At 45.1% G+C, this 15439-nt stretch overlaps 1 long non-coding RNA gene and 3 other non-coding genes across 8 annotated transcripts in view; all 4 read left to right on the forward strand.

Moving 5' to 3' along the window:
- LOC100848941 (uncharacterized) overlaps positions 1–15439 on the forward strand; it is a 132902-nt gene that overhangs the window by 12418 nt on the left and 105045 nt on the right. For 3 of the 5 annotated variants that reach the window (XR_009492073.1, XR_009492074.1, XR_009492075.1), the window contains 2 exons: positions 6548–6752; positions 13083–13222. This is a non-coding gene — a long non-coding RNA (uncharacterized lncRNA). Of the gene's footprint in view, positions 1–6547; positions 6753–13082; positions 13223–13416; positions 13794–14420; positions 14436–15439 lie in introns of those variants that run through there. The other 2 variants (XR_009492076.1, XR_009492077.1) reach the window with 2 other exon arrangements.
- On the forward strand, positions 6898–6990 carry LOC112443258 (small nucleolar RNA SNORD116). Its single transcript, XR_003031603.1, has one exon. It is a non-coding gene; the product is annotated as a small nucleolar RNA SNORD116 (small nucleolar RNA).
- On the forward strand, positions 10679–10770 carry LOC112443280 (small nucleolar RNA SNORD116). The gene has a single exon (XR_003031624.1). It is a non-coding gene; the product is annotated as a small nucleolar RNA SNORD116 (small nucleolar RNA).
- Positions 13433–13525, forward strand: LOC112443259 (small nucleolar RNA SNORD116). Its single transcript, XR_003031604.1, has one exon. It is a non-coding gene; the product is annotated as a small nucleolar RNA SNORD116 (small nucleolar RNA).

The following is a 15439-nucleotide window of genomic DNA, read 5'->3' on the forward strand; positions in this document are numbered from 1 at the left end:
ACCCAGGTCTCCCACATTGCAGGCAGATTCTTTACCAGCTGAGCCACATTTGACTTTAATTAGGATTTTTACTTTTTCAATCTGAAAAATTATACTTTATACTTTCCGAACTCTATCTAAGGCCATGAAGATTTTAAATGATAAAAAGCTTCATTTTTTTGTAAAAAAAAATTTCAATTTTCCATATTGCATTAATTTCACAAAACATACTAGGTTGGGTTAATCAGGTGTAGTAAAATTTCATATATTAAATAATTAATCATTATTTCTTGTTAAAATTGAAACATCCATCAGTTAAGAAAAATAGTCTATATTCCTTGGCATGATTACCTAGGGCCTGATGTTTAATACTTTTGAAATGAGTAAACTCTCTTTTTCTCTTGAGAAATATATTTTCACAGATTCTTTAATAGTTGTTTTGTTATTTTTATATTTATTTATTTATGTATTGTAATTTATATATTCATTTTTCTACAAACTAGCAAGGTCATTCATTTCCTCTGGTCAGTTTAGCTAAAACATTTTGAATTTTGTTGAATTTTTCAAGAAATTGATTTTTGGTTTCATTGATTTTTATTTTTTATTCAGTTGCTTGTTTCAATCTTTAATCTGTATCATTTTTATACTAATCTTTCTTTTCTTTCTTTCTTGCTTTATGTTTGATTTTCTTTTCTTTTTCTAGCTTCTTAAGGTAGATTACTGATTTGAAATTTTTCTTTTTTAAATGTAAATCTCAACAGCTATAAAATTTTCTCAAGTACTGCTTTTGGTATCTCATAAATTTTGGAATGTGTGTTAATTTTCATTCATCTCAAATAATTTAATAATTTTCCCTGAGAATGTCCTGCTTGATTCATTTTTATTAGGAACTTGTTTCTTAATTTCTACTTATGTGTGAAATCATCTAAATTTCTTTCTGTTACTGATTTCTAGTTTAATTCCATTGTGATCAGTGAACATAGTCTGTACAATTTCAGTGTTTTAAAATTTATTTAAACTTATTTTTGGTGTTATATCTGGTCTTTTATGGAGTATGTTCCTTATGCACATGAGAAAAATGTATAATCATTTGATTTTAGGTGGAGTGTTCTGTGTAAGTCTGTTCACTGTAGTTGGTTTATGGTTGTTCAAGTATTCTATTTCCATAATGATCATTCTTCTAATTGTTCTATTGCTTATTAAAAGCAAGACATTAAAAGTATCCAAATACTGTAGAGTTGTTTGTTTCTTCAATTCTGTGCAATTTTGCTTCATATATTTTGGGACTTTGTTGTTAGGTGTGTAAATGTTTATCATTGCTTTATCTTCTTAATGTATTTGATTCTTTTATCAATATTTAATTGACCCATGTAACAATTTTTGTTTGAAGACAAAACAAAACTTTCAACTTTTGTCTGATATTGGTATAGTCACTCTAGCTGTCTTTTGGTTACATGTTATATGAAATATTTATTTCATGCTTTAATTTTTAACCAATCTGTGTCTTTGAATCTGAAGTATGTCTCTTGCAGATAACATATAGTTGGATCCTGTTTTTAATCCATTTTGCCAGTCTCTGCCTTTCACTTACAAATTTTAAACCATCTCTGTTTAAAGTAATTACTGATAAGGGAGGACAACTGCTATTTTGCTGTTCATTTTTTCTGTATTTTTTTTTTTTGTCTTCAATATTGCATGTTTTCTGTGAAATAGATATTATTGAGAGTACCATTTTAAATTCTTTATTTCCTTGTTTTTACTATATATTTTTAAGTTATTTTCTTAGTCATTGCCCTGGGGATAACAATTAACTTCTTAATTTATAATAAAGTAGTTATGATTAATAACAATTTAATTTCAATAATACATAAAATTTTTGTGGCAACAAAAACATTGCTCCATTTCCCCTGGACGTTGTGATTGTCACAAATTATGTCTTCATACTTATGCAGTCATCACCACAGGCAGATGGTTTTTGTTTTATGCTTTTATTTAAACATCATATAGGAAAAGAGTTACAAAGATAATACTGGCTTTTATATTTGCCTTTACTGATGTTATTTATTTCTTGATGCAGATTTAAGTTATTGTATATTGTACATTCATTTAAGATTGATTCCCTTAGACATTTCTTATGGGGCAAATTTACTGTTAAAGAACATTCTCAGTCTTTGTTAATCTGAGAATGTCTTAATGTCTCCTTCATTTTTTTAGAGCATTATTATCAGATCAAGAATTCCCAGTTGAATAACTTTTTGTTTCAGAACTTTGAAAATGCCATCCTACTGCCTTCTGAAACCATGTGGTATGATGAGAAATCACTTGTTTTTCTGAAGATCACTTCTGCGTCTTCTCTATCACTGTTTGATCTTTCTATTTGAACAGTTTATGAATCTATTTGAATTTATCCTATATGGACTTCTTAGGTTTGTGACTTTTCATCAACTTTGGGCAGTTTTGTGTATTATTTCTTTTTTTTAAATTTTTTATAATCAAATGAATACTTTTTTTAAGTTTATGTACATTTCCTTTTTTTAATTTAAATTTATTTATTTTAATTGGAGGCTAATTACTTTACAGTATTGTGTTGGTTTTGCCATACATCAGCATGAATCCGCTACGGGTGTACAAATGTTCCCCATCCTGAACCCCCCTCCCACCTCCCTCCCTGTACCTTCCCTCTGGGTCATCCCAGTGCACCAGCCCCAAGCATTCTGTATCCTGCACCAAACCTGGATTGGCGATTCATTTCTTATATGATATTATACATGTTTCAGTGCCATTCTCCCAAATCATCCCACCCTCTCCCTCTCCCACAGAGTCCAAAAGACTGTTCTATACATCTGTGTCTCTTTATAGTTTCTGCTCATTCCTTTCTTTTTCTCTGACTCTTGCCATGTGTATGTTAGTACACTGGCCTCATATTACTTTTAGGCTGTGTCTATTAAAAAGCATGTATACCTGTGGTGGATTCATTTTGATATTTGGCAAAACTAATACAATTATGTAAAGTTTAAAAATAAAATTAAAAAAAATAATAAATCTTCTCTTCCTATAACTGGATAATTTGAACAATTATATTTTTTAGTTGTTTTTTTTTTTTTTTTGTCAGTTCAAATTTGTCATGCAGGCCTTTTTCTGAGTTTTTTAATACTTGTAATTATGCTTTCAACTCCAGAATTTCTACTTGATTTTGTTTGAAAATTTTCTGTCCGTTGATTGACATACCTGTTTCATGAGATAGTGTTTGTTGGAATCATCTGGTTCTTAAAACTACTTTCCATTACCTTTTGCAGCATATTTAAAGTAACTGATCTAAAATATTTCTATGTTGAGTCCAGTGTCTTGACTTTGAGTTTCTATTGCTTGTTCTTAATTTTTCCTTCTTTGTGAGAGACGTGCATGTTTCTTTGAATGTCCAGTATTCTAGTACTTTTATGTTGAAAATTGGACATTATGCATATCATAATTTGGCAACTTTGGAAGTCAAACAATCCATTTTCCCTATATTTGTTGTCCTTGTTGATGAAGTTGTTTATAGTAGTGTTCATTGAAGATTTTTTCATTAGATTCAGTTCAGTTCAGTCACTCAGTTGTGTCTGATTCTTGGTGACCCCATGGACTGCAGCACGCAAGGCTTCTCTGTCTATCACCAACTCCTGGAGCTTACTCAAACTCATATCCATAGAGTCGGTTATGCCATCCAACCATCTCATCCTCTGTCGTCCCCTTCTCCGCCTGCCTTCAATCTTTCCCAGCATCAGGGTCTTTTCCAATGAATCAGTTCCTCACGTCAGGTGGCCAAAGGGTTGGAGTTTCAGCTTCAGCATCAGTTCTTCCAATGAATATTCAGGACCAATTTCCTTTAGGATTGACTGGTTTGATCTTCTTGCAGTCCAAGAGACTCTCAAGAGTTTTCTCCAACACCACAGTTCAAAAGTATCAATTCTGTCCATAATTCTTCAGGCACTCTGTCTATCAGATCTAATCCCTTGAATCTATTTGTCACTTCCATTGTATAATCATGAGATACTTGATTTAGGTCATACCTGAATGGCCTAGTGGTTTTCTCTACTTTCTTCAGTTCAGTCTAAAGTTTGCAATGAGTTCATTTTCTTTCTTTCTTTCTTTCTTTTTTGAGTTCATTTTCTGTGACAGTCAGCTCCCGGTCTTGTTTTTGCTGACTGTCTAGAGCTTCTCCAACTTCACCTGCAAAGAATGCAATCAGTCTTATTTCAGATTTGACAGTCTGGAGTTGTCCATGTGTAGAGTCTTCTCTTGTGTTATTGGAAGAGGGTGTTTGCTATGAGCATTGTGTTCTCTTGGCAAAACTGTGTTAGCCTTTGCCCTGCTTCATTTTGTACTACAAGACCAAACTTGCCTGTTATTCCAGGTGTCTCTTGACTTCCTTCTTTTGCACTCCAGTCCCCTATGATGAAAAGGACATCTTTTTTTGGTGTCCTTTTAGTTCTAGAAGGTGTTGTGAGTCTTCATAGAACCATTCAACTTCATCTTCCTTGGCATTTGTGATTTAGGCATAGACTTGGATTAGTGTGCTATTGAATGGTTTGCCTTACAATGAACTGAGATCATTGTGTTGTTTTTGAGATTGCACCCACGTACTGCATTTTGATTTCTTTTATTGACCATGAGGGCTATTCCATTTTTTCTAAGGGATTCTTGCCCAGAGTAGTAGATATAATGGTCATCTGTATTATTCACCCATTCCCATCCATTTTAGTTCACTGATTCCTAAAATGTTGATGTTCATTCTTAACTATCTCCTGTTTGACTAATTCCAATTTACTTTGATTGGTGGATCTAACATTCCAGGTTCCTTTACAATATTGTTCTTTACAGCATTGGACTTTACTTTCACCACCAGACACATCCACAATTAGATGTTTCCATTGTGGGTCAGCCTCTTCATTCCTTTGGAGCTATTTCTCCACTATTCTACAGTAGCATATTGGGCACCTACTGACTTGGGGAGTTCATTTTTCAGTGTCATACCTTTTCCCCTTTTCCTATTGTTCACTGGATTCTAAACACAAGAAGCCAAAGGAGTTTATAATTTTTTTCTCCAGTGGACCACATTTTGTCGGAACTGGCCACCATGACCCATCCATCTTGGGTGGCCCTACAAGGCATGGCTCATAGTTTCACTGAATTAGACAAGACTGTGATACATGTGATCAATTTGGTTAGTTTTATGTGATAATGGTTTTCTTTCTATCTGCTCTATGATGGATGAAAGTAAGCGGCTTGTGGAAGCTTCCTGATAGGTGGGACCAACTATGGGGAAAACGGTGTCTATGGGGAAAACTGGGTCTAGCTCTGGTACCGTGCACAGTAAAACAGTGACAGACTCCACTTCCTTGGGCTCCAAATCACTGTGGCTGGTGACTGAAGCCATGAAATTACAAGGTGCTTGCTCCTTGGAAGAAAAGCTATGACAAAATTAGACAGCATACTAATGATTAGAGACATCATTTGCTGACAAAGGTCCATATACTCAAAGCAATAGTTTTTCTAGTAGTCGTGTATGGATGTGAGACTAGGACCATAAAGAAGGCTGAGCATTGAAGATTTGATGCTTTTGTACCATGGTATCAGAAAATACTCTTAAGAGTGCCTCAGACTACAAGGAAAAACCAGTGAATCCTAAAGGAAATCAATCCTGAATATTCACTGAAAGGTCTGATGCCTAAGCTGAAGCTCCAGTAATTTGGCCACCTAATGAGAAGAGCCGACACAATGGAATAGACCCTGTTCTGGGAAACATTGAAGGCAGGAGGAGAAGGGGACAAAAGATGATGAGATGGTTGGATGGCATCACTATCTCAATGGACAAGGATTTGAGAAAACTACAGGAGATGATGAAGGACAGAGAAACCTAGTATATAGCATTTCATGGGGTCACAAAGAGCCAGACATGACTGAGTGACTGGAGAGGAGGCCAGCGTGGCTGCAGGTAGTAGAAGTCAGATCCCAGCCACACAGGTGGGATCTGGTTTGGGTAGGTGTATTTTTGACGCAGTTCCTGCTCTGAGTGCCGTAGTTGGGGCTGTGCTGATGTCGAGGTCGAAGTGAGGAAGCTTCTGTGGTTTCTAATTGGAACCTATCTGAGGACCCCGCCATTGCAGCCCTTTGATTTGGTGAGAGTCCTGAGTGCCTGGTGGGTTGCAGTGGTTGTGGAGGCCTGGTGGACTAAAGCCAGGGGACAACAGCAGTAGGACTTCATGGAGATGGCATGTGTATTCAGATACCAGGGCCTTTGCATGGGGACTCTGAGACACAGAGATACCCGTAAGGAGTTGCAGAGGACATTCAGCCCCACATCAAATCCCCCACCAGCCATGCACGCTCAGTCAGACACCCACAGGTACTTGAACCTAATTTCCTGCACTCTGTTGACAGATGTGTATCCAGTCGTATGTGAGGGATCAATACAGTTGGGTAGCAGATACAGGCCTTCCCCCCCCCATGAAGCAAACGCATCGATGTTGCCCAGTGAGAGACTGGGTACACATGTGAAGCCTGCCTATGCTTTCTGTCCCCTTGACAGGTGAAGTTGCCAGGCATGACTGTGCGTCACCCAGGAGACAAAGCCCCACCCATAAAGTGGTGACTCGAGGCGCAAGGGAGTCCGGCGAGAAGTGTGGCGGGCCCAGGTTGCTGCCAGTTCTTTTAGGATCACCGAGCAGGGTACGCCTTCCCCTGCCCCAAGATGTGTCATGGATTTCGGCTTTCCTGGGACTACCTGAGTGCCTGTAAGTATGGGGGGACCGTTCCTCTTGCTGAGAAGCCTGGGGGCTCTGAGTTCCCCTGGGTTCTGGGGGACTCCCAGGTCACTGGCTCCTCCTGGGAGCGGCCCTACCTGCCCTGCAGAGGTGGGCAGCGAGCCAGCATGTGCTCGGATCGATGATGACACCCTCATATGCATTCCTTGGAAAATCTGAACAAAATGAGTGAGAACTCACTACCGTCTCCTCATCGAAACTGAGGTCCAGCACGTTGCTGCCCATGGGGCTACAGGAGGGGCTAGTTAGCATGAGGGCCAGCTACATCTGTGTCACACACATGCACACACCACCCCGGTCACCACAATTTGTGAGGCTCCCATCTGAGGGTGGGCTGTGGACAGGCATTTGAGTGGACTTCAGAGTGCCAGGTCCTTGGTAATGACCGTGAGGGGCAGAGGAGACTGCCAGCTTGGCAACTGGTGGTAGGAGTTGCAGTAGATACTGGCCTAGGCCCATAGAGCTCTTGGCTAGAACAGGTGTGTTTCGCCCCAGTTCCTGCTGCGAGTGCAGTAGTTGGCGGCTGTGCTGATGTGGAAGCCAAAGCAAGGAAGCTACAGTGGTTTCTTGATTGCAGCCCCAGGCCAGATCTGAGGCCCTCGCCATTGCGGCCCTTTGGGTTTTTAAGATTCTTGAGGGCATGATAGGATCCTTGAGGGTGTGGTTGACTGCAGCAGTTGCAGCGACCTGGTGGACTAGTGGCATTGACGAAAGGCAGTAGGCCTCATTTCTGCAGTTAGCAACTCCTATATTGCATCTCTTGGCACAGTGCTTGATCTGTGGAGACCACCGTGGAGTGTTGTGAGGTACCAGCTCTGCATTCCTCCTGTGGGTTAGCCAGAGTACCTAGGAAAAGCGTACAGCAGGTGAGGAAATTTGCAGTGTAATTTCCTGGGATGAACTGTCGCCCTGAGGCTGCAGGCACTGTCTTTGTGTTTCCAAGGATACCTTGGTCCCCTTGAAGGTGCCCTTGGCTCCCTGCAAAAGAGAGGGCCTGCTGGTCCTCAGGAGACTTTTGTGGCCTTGGTGGCCTGATACCTGAAGAGGGATACTCAAGGGTATCTTGCAGGGGCCTTGAAGACTTCCATGTACTGAAGCCTGCCTGCCAACCAGTCTGGGTAGAACTGAGGTCTGCATACATGCCTATTGGTCCCTTTGGCTCTTGGGCATAAAATTTTCAAGGTGTAAGAATTCCTAAGGGATGGGGCAAGATGGACAGCCTGGGTGGGACTCAGGTGTTTTCCATGCTGCAGAGAAGTATCATCCACTGAGGCATGGTTGTGGTAGAGGTTGGCCTTGGTTGGCATGCCAAGCCTGCCTCCGTGGAATAGCCAGTGGCTGCCCTGGCACGGTTTCAGGAAACCTTGCACAGCAAAGCTCTTCTCCTGACAGTTCTTCTCAGGTCTTGGAAGCAGCCTTGGTGTCCTGGGCGGACTTGGTAGTTTTGCTGTGGTGGAGAAGAGGTGCTGGGCAGAATCGTGTGGGTCAACTAATCAAGGCCTTACTTTTGTGGGTCTTTCTGGGTGTTGATTGTCCCTTGTTTGAGCAGGGCACCTTGAGGATTCTGATGGGGTTGAGAAGCCCTGGGGGCAGGAGAAGTTCAGTTTGAACCAGGCCCTGGACTAGGGGAGCTTTTCCTCAGGTGTGGTCAGTACCCAGGGCCCTGCAGGATGTGGATTTGAGCATAATCTGACTGCTAAAGGGTCCCAGTTTCTGTGAGAGTGACTCCTGAACCCTGGTACCTGAAAATGACTACCTCCCCAATCTTCACTTTCCAGTGGAGCACCGGAGAGTGATTGGACACAGTCAGCCAGACAAGTTTCATGCGCTGAGTTATTTTAGCATTTTGAGGGTGTGGTGGGCCTTTTCTGCTCCGGGGCCAAGTTCATGAAATTGCCTGTCTTCTCAGGAAACTTCAGTTGTACCTTGAGGAGCTGGGACTTGTGAGAAAGGACAACTAATTGTAGTAGTACTGGCATGGCCTCAGAATATGTGGCAGTTCCACAGAGGCTCCGCTTGCTGATTTTGAGCAGTCAGGTTCCTGTGCTTTGGTCAGAGGGCGTGGGTTTTGGAAGCGCATGCCCTATGTGAACAGCCCCTCGGGGTGAAAGTTTGCATGGGGCTTATGGAAGGTGTCAGGTGTGATCTGCCGTATTGTGGGAAGGCTAGACATCAGGGCTCTGTGGAGAAGGCATACCTTTTCAGGCAATGAGGCCTTTACAGAGGGGCTCAGCCTTTACAAGGAGACAGCCAGGAGTTCCAGATGCATGCCCAGAATCCTGAAAGCTCATCTTTGTACACTGGAACGCACACACTCAGCCCAATATCAAGCCTTTCACCACAAACACTCAGCCAAACAGACACACACATAATACATCCTAACTTTCTACAGTCTGCTGACGCATATGTATCCACTGGTATATAAGGGATTGAGGCAGTTAGAAAGCAAATGAAGGCCTTCAACCAGGGAACTATCAGCATGGATGTTATTCAGAGAGAACAGGATGCACATCTAAAGCATGCCTGTGCTTTTCAGTTTTCAGGAACAGTTGCCGGGTATGACTGTCCACTACCCAGGAAAAGAGGCCATGTGTGGTATGCATTGACTCGAGGTGCAAGGGAGTCTTGTCAGAAGTGTGGCAGGTCCAAGTTGCTGCCACAGCTTTTTTGATCACTTTGGAGGCTACACTTTCCCCCTTTTGGATTAAGGGTTCCATGGGTTCCATGGGATTGCCTGAGTAGTTGTAAGTGTGGATGGACTGATCCTCTTACTGAGAAGCCTGGGGGCTTTGAATCGCCTAGCTGCTAGAGGACTCCCAGGTTCACTGGCTCCTCCTGGGAGCTGTGCTGCCTGCCCTACTGAGGTGTACAATGAGCCACCTGAAGCTTCTCGAGGAAAGTACCCTTGTTCCTGAAGGAAGGGGGACTTGTGGGCAAGGACACCTCAGCTGTAGTAGAAGCTGGCATGGTCTCAGGGTAGGTGGCAGTCACACAGATGCTCTGCAGGGCGACCTTGAGCAGTCAGGTCCATGTGCTTTGATCAGAGGGTGGGTGTCATGGGGATCAGGAGCCCAGAGCCTATTTCAGCAGGCCCTCTGGATGAATATTGCATGGGGCTTGTTGAAGGTGGCATGCTTCATCTGCCATTTTGTGTGACGGCAGGGGTTTAGGGCTCTGTGGAGAAGTCATGCTTATTCAGGCACTGAGGCCTTTGCAAAGGGGCTCTGACACACAGAGACCTCCAGGAGTTCCAGAGGCACACCCAGAATCCTGAGAGTATATCTTCGTTGGTAGACCAGAACACATGCACTCAGCCCCACATTGAATCCCCTGGCCACACATGGCTTTCAGAGAGACAGACGCCCACAGGCACTTGAAACTAATTTCCTATGCTCCTGGTGACAGATAGATGTCCAGTCATATGTAAGGGATCAAGACAGTTGGGGCTCAGATCCAGAACTTCCCCCAGAGAACCATGGGCATCAGTATTGTTCAGCGAGAACGAGGCAACACATCTGAAGCCTGCCTGTGCTTTCTGTCCCCTTGTCAGGTGACGTTGCCAGGTATGACTGCCTGTCACCCAGGATACAAAGCCCTGCCCGTGAGGTGGTGATTCAAGGTGCAAAGGAGTCCAAAAGAAGTGTGGAGGGCCCAGGTTGCTACCTCTACTCTTTGGGTCACTGAGCATGGAATGCCTTCAGCTGCCCCAAGATATGTCATGGATTTACAGTTTCCTGGGACTGCCTGAGTAGCTGTAAGTTTACATGGACTGTTCTTGCTGAGAAGCCTAGGAGCTCTGAGTTCCCCCAGCTGCTCGGGGACTCCCAGGTCACTTGCTCCTTCTGGGGGCTGGCCTTCCTTCCTGGCTAAAGTGTACAGCAAACCAGCAGGTGCTCAGATTGATGATGGCACCCTCACATGTGTTCCCTGGAAAATCTAAACAAAATGAGTGAGAAATTGATATCATCTCCTCATCGAAACAAGGTCTAGCATGTTGTCTCCTCTGGGGCTAAGGGCAGGACTAGTTAGAAGTGTGGGCAGCTTCAGTTGTGTCACACACATGCATAGAGCACTGGGGTCACCACCACTTTCGAGGCTCCTGTCAGAGGGTGGGCATGTACAGATGTTTGAGCAGTCTTGGAATGAGAGCTTCATGGTGAATGCCACTGAGGAACAGAAGAGGCTTGTCCAATGGCGATAGTAGTCACAGTAGATCCTGGCCTAGTCCCATTGAGCTCTTGACTTGAAAAGGCACATTTCATCCTGGTTCCTGCTATGAGTGCACTAGTTGGGGCTGTGCTGATGTGGAAGCTGAAGCAAGGAAACTTCTATGATTTCTGATTGGAGCCCCAGGTCAGATCTGAGGCCCTTGCCATTGCAGCCCTTTTGGTTGGTGAGATTCCTGAGTGGCCTGTGTACTGTAACGGTTGCAGGGACCTCGTGGAACGTTGGCAGGGGTGAAAGGAAATAGGCCTAGTTTCTTGGCAGTTCCTGTATTGCAACTCCTGTCACAGTGTTGAATCTTGCAGGACACTGTGGACTGTGAGGTGATCCTAGCCATACATTCCTCCTGTGGGTTGGCCAGAGGCCCAGAGAAGAATGGTTGTGCAGGTGAGGAAAGGTGCAGTCTGATTTCCTGGGACAATCTGTCCCCTGAGATTCAGGCACTGTTTTTGTGTTTGCAATAATATGTGCTGTGGTCCTTTTGGAGCTGCTCGTGGCTGGGTGCAGATGACAGGGCATTGCTGTGGCTTGGGAGGCTCGGTAATAGTGACCTTTGTGGCCTTGCTGGCCTGATGCCAGAAAAAGGTCTTTCAAACTGTATCTTTGGTGCCTTGAAGAGTTGCAGTAACGAGCCTAGGAGCCAGCCTTCTGGGTGGTAATACAGTATGTGCACATGCCCCTCAGCCTCCCATTAGCCCTTGGGACTGGAATTTGCAAGGTGTGTGAATTCATGAAGAATGGGGCCAACAAGACGGCCCGGATCCCACCCAGGTGTTCACGACCCTGGCAGTGACATATCACCCTTGGAAGACCATGGTTGTGGTAGAGATCCGGCATTGGTTGGCATACCAAGCTGCTTCAGTGTAGTAGCCATTGGCTCCCCTGACATGAAGGTGGGAAACCTGGCAAATCCAAGGTCTTCCCCTGCCTGTTTTTCTGGAGTCTTCCTGGAAGCAGCCTTAGTGATCTGTGAGCGCTTGGTGGTCTTGCGTGATGGAGACAAGCTGCCAGGTGGAATGGCATGGTGTTGCCATAATCCAAGCCACCTTCTTCCTGTGGATCTTGCTGAGTGCTGATTGTCTTTGTGTGAGTAGAGCCCCTGGAGGCTTCTGATGTGGGTGAGTCACCCTTGGGGGCAGGAGGAGTTCAATTTCAACCAAGTCTTGCATTATGGGAGCTTTCTCTAGGGTGTGGTTGGTGCCCAGGGCCCTGCAGGCTGTGGATCTGAGCATAATATGGCCAGGAAAGGGGCCCCATTTCTGTGGGAGTGACCCCTGGATCCTGGTACCTGAGGATGACCACCTCTTGTCTTGCACTTTCCAGCAGAGCCCCAGAGATTGACTGGACTAATTGCACAGGAAGAGGCACATGCCCTGTATTCTGTTGCTCTGCAAGGGTATGGTGGGGTGTATCTGGCCCAAGGCCAAGTTAACTACACTCTAGGCCTTCAGAAAGTATCCTTGTTCAGGGAGGAGGTGGGACTTGCGGCAAGAACACCTGAGCTGTTATCATAGCTGGGGTAGTCTCAGGGTAAGGGACATTCACACAGATGCTCCACAAGGGGACTTTACGTGGTCAGGTTCCTGTGCTTTGGTCAGACGCCATGGGTCATGTAGATCAGGAGCCCAGTGTAACCCCTCAGTGTCAACCCCTCAGTGTAATTTTGCACAGTGTTTTGTCGGAGGGTGGGAGTTCAGGTCTCCATGGAGAAGACGTGCATGTTCAGACACCAAGGCCTTTGCACGGGGGCTCTGAAACACGGAAATACATGGAAAGAGTTCCAGAGGGACCCAGAATCCTGAGAGCACATCCTTATTGGTACACTAGAACACGAGTACTCATACCCACATCTAGTCTCCCCACACGCTTGCACACTCAGTCAGACAGACATCCACGGTCACATGAACCTAACTTTCTGCACTCGTGCCAACACAAAGGTATCCAGTCGTACGTAAGGGATACTACAGTTGGGAAGCAGAAAAGGCCTTCCCTCAGGGAACCATGGGCATCGATATTGCTTAGTGAGAAGCTGGGTACACATCTGAAGCCTGCCTGTACTTTCTGTTCCTTTGTCAGGTGAAGTTTCCAAGTACGAGTGTCCGTCACTCAGGAAACGGAGCCCCGCTCATGAGATGTTGACTCGAGGTGTTGGGAAGTCTGGTGAGAAGTGTGGTGGGCCCAGGTTGCTGCCACTGCTGTTTGGATCATCGAGCACGGTACGCCTTCCCCTGCCCCAAGATGTGTCATGGATTTTGACTTTCCTGGGACTGCCTAAGTGGCTGTACGTATGGAGGGACCGTTCCTCTTGCTGAGAAGACTGGGAGCTCTGAGTTCCCCCAACTGCTGGAGGACTCCCAGGTCACTGGCTCTTCCTGGGAGTGGCCCTGCCTGCCCTGCAGAGGTGGGCAGCAAGCCAGCACGTGCTCGGATCGATGATGACACCCTCACATGCATTCCTTGGAAAATCTGAACAAAATGAGTGAGAACTCACTACCGTCTCCTCATCGAAACTGAGGTCCAGCACGTTGCCTCCCTTGGGGTTAAGGGTGGGACTGGTTAGCAGTGAATGCATCTCCGACTGTGTCACACACATGCATGGAAGAGCCAGATCACTGCCATTTGTGAGGCTCCCGTCTGAGGGTGGGCCGTGTACAGATGCTGGAGTGGCTCTTGGAATGCGAGATCTGTGGTGAAGGGCACTGGAGCATAGAGGCATCTGGCTTGTCCAGTGGTGGCAGGAGTCAGCAGTAGATCCTGGCTGAGCTCTTGAGCTGTTCACTCGAAAAGGTTCGTTTCCTCCCAGTTCATGCTGCGAGTGCGCTCATTGGGGCAGTGGTGATTTGAAATCTGAAGCGAGGAAGCTTCTGTGGTTTCTTATCAGAGCCCCAGGTCAGATCTGAGGCCTTCGCCATTGCGGCCCTTGGGTTAATGAGATTCCTGGGTGCCCTGTGGGCTGCAGCGGTTGCAAGGACCTGGGGGAATGGTGTCAGGGGCAAAAGGCAATAGGCCTCGTTTCTGCCCTTGGCATTTCCTGTATTGCAACTTCTATCACAGTCCTTGAGTCTTGGAGGCTGCCATGGACTGTGCTGTGGTTCTAGGCTTGCATTCCTCCTGCGATTGACCTGAGGCCTAGAGCAGAATGGTTGTGCAAGTGAGGAAAGGTGCAGTGTGATTTCCTGGGAAGCTTTCTCCCCTGAGGCTGCAGGCACTCTCGTTTTTTTCAGTGATACATACTGTGATCCTTTTGGAGCTGGCCTAGGCTGGGTACAGAGAGGAGGGCATTGCTGGTGCCTGGGAGGCTCAGTGATAGGTGACCTTTGTGGCCTTGGTGGCCTGCTGCCAGAAAAAGGACTCTACAAGCTTATCTTTGGTGCCTTGAAGAATTGCAGTAACAGAGGCCAAGGAACCAGCCCTGTCAGCAGTAATGAGGTGTGTGCACATGCCCCTTGGCCCTCCTGTGGTCCTTGGGTCTGTAATTTGCCAAGTGCATGAGTTCCTAGGATGGAGCCAGCCAGACAGCCCAGATGGCACTCAGGTGTTCACCACCTTGGCAGTGAAGTAGCTGCCTTTGAGCCCTGTGGTTGTGGTAGATATTGGTATTGGTTGACATACCAAGGCTGCCTCAGTGTAGTAGCCAGTGGCTCCCCTGGCACTATGGTGGTGAAATGCTGTTGCTGAGTCGTGAATGACACAAGGATTCTTGGCCTTCCAGAGGAGAGGAATTCAGTCCAGGCCAGGTGATGAAGCTTAATCGCTTAGAGTTTTTCTGTGATAAAGTTTTATTAAAGTATAAAGAGAGAGCAAAACTTCTGATATAGACATCGAAATGAGTAGAAAGAGTGCCCCCCTTCTAGTCTTTAGCAGGAAATTATATATCTAATAGCAGGCTGTTAATTAGAGAAAAGGAAATATCTCAAAACTCAGAGAACACCACCAGGCCCCTCACCCACAACTTGCACCTTGAAGGAACCTTGGCACAATGTGAGTCAGCATGGGCCATAAAAGGATTGTCATGAATTTTGAAGAAAGGCAGGTTTCCAAGGAAATACATAGTCTTATTAATGTAGATTACATGCATGTATGCATGCTAAGTCACTTCAGAAGTGTCTGACTCTGTGCGACCCTATGGACAGCAGCCCCCCAGGTTCCTCTGTCCACAGGATTCTCTAGCCAAGAATACTGGAGTGGGTTGCCATTTCCTTCTCATAATTTAGATTAGAAGAACAATTATATGAGTAAAACATACTCATTTGCTGAGCCATTATAGGTTCTGAATCTTAGGAGGAACTGACTTAAAGACACTTCAGTTCACTTCAGTTCAGTCACTCAGGCATGTCCAACTCTTTATGACCCAATGGACTGCAGCACGCCAGGCCTCCCTGTCCGTGACCAACTCCTGGAGTTTACTCAAACTCATGTCCATTGAGTCAGTG

Source organism: Bos taurus, chromosome 21, assembly GCF_002263795.3.
Source record: "Bos taurus isolate L1 Dominette 01449 registration number 42190680 breed Hereford chromosome 21, ARS-UCD2.0, whole genome shotgun sequence".
In the NCBI taxonomy this organism is placed as follows: Eukaryota; Metazoa; Chordata; class Mammalia; order Artiodactyla; family Bovidae; genus Bos; species Bos taurus.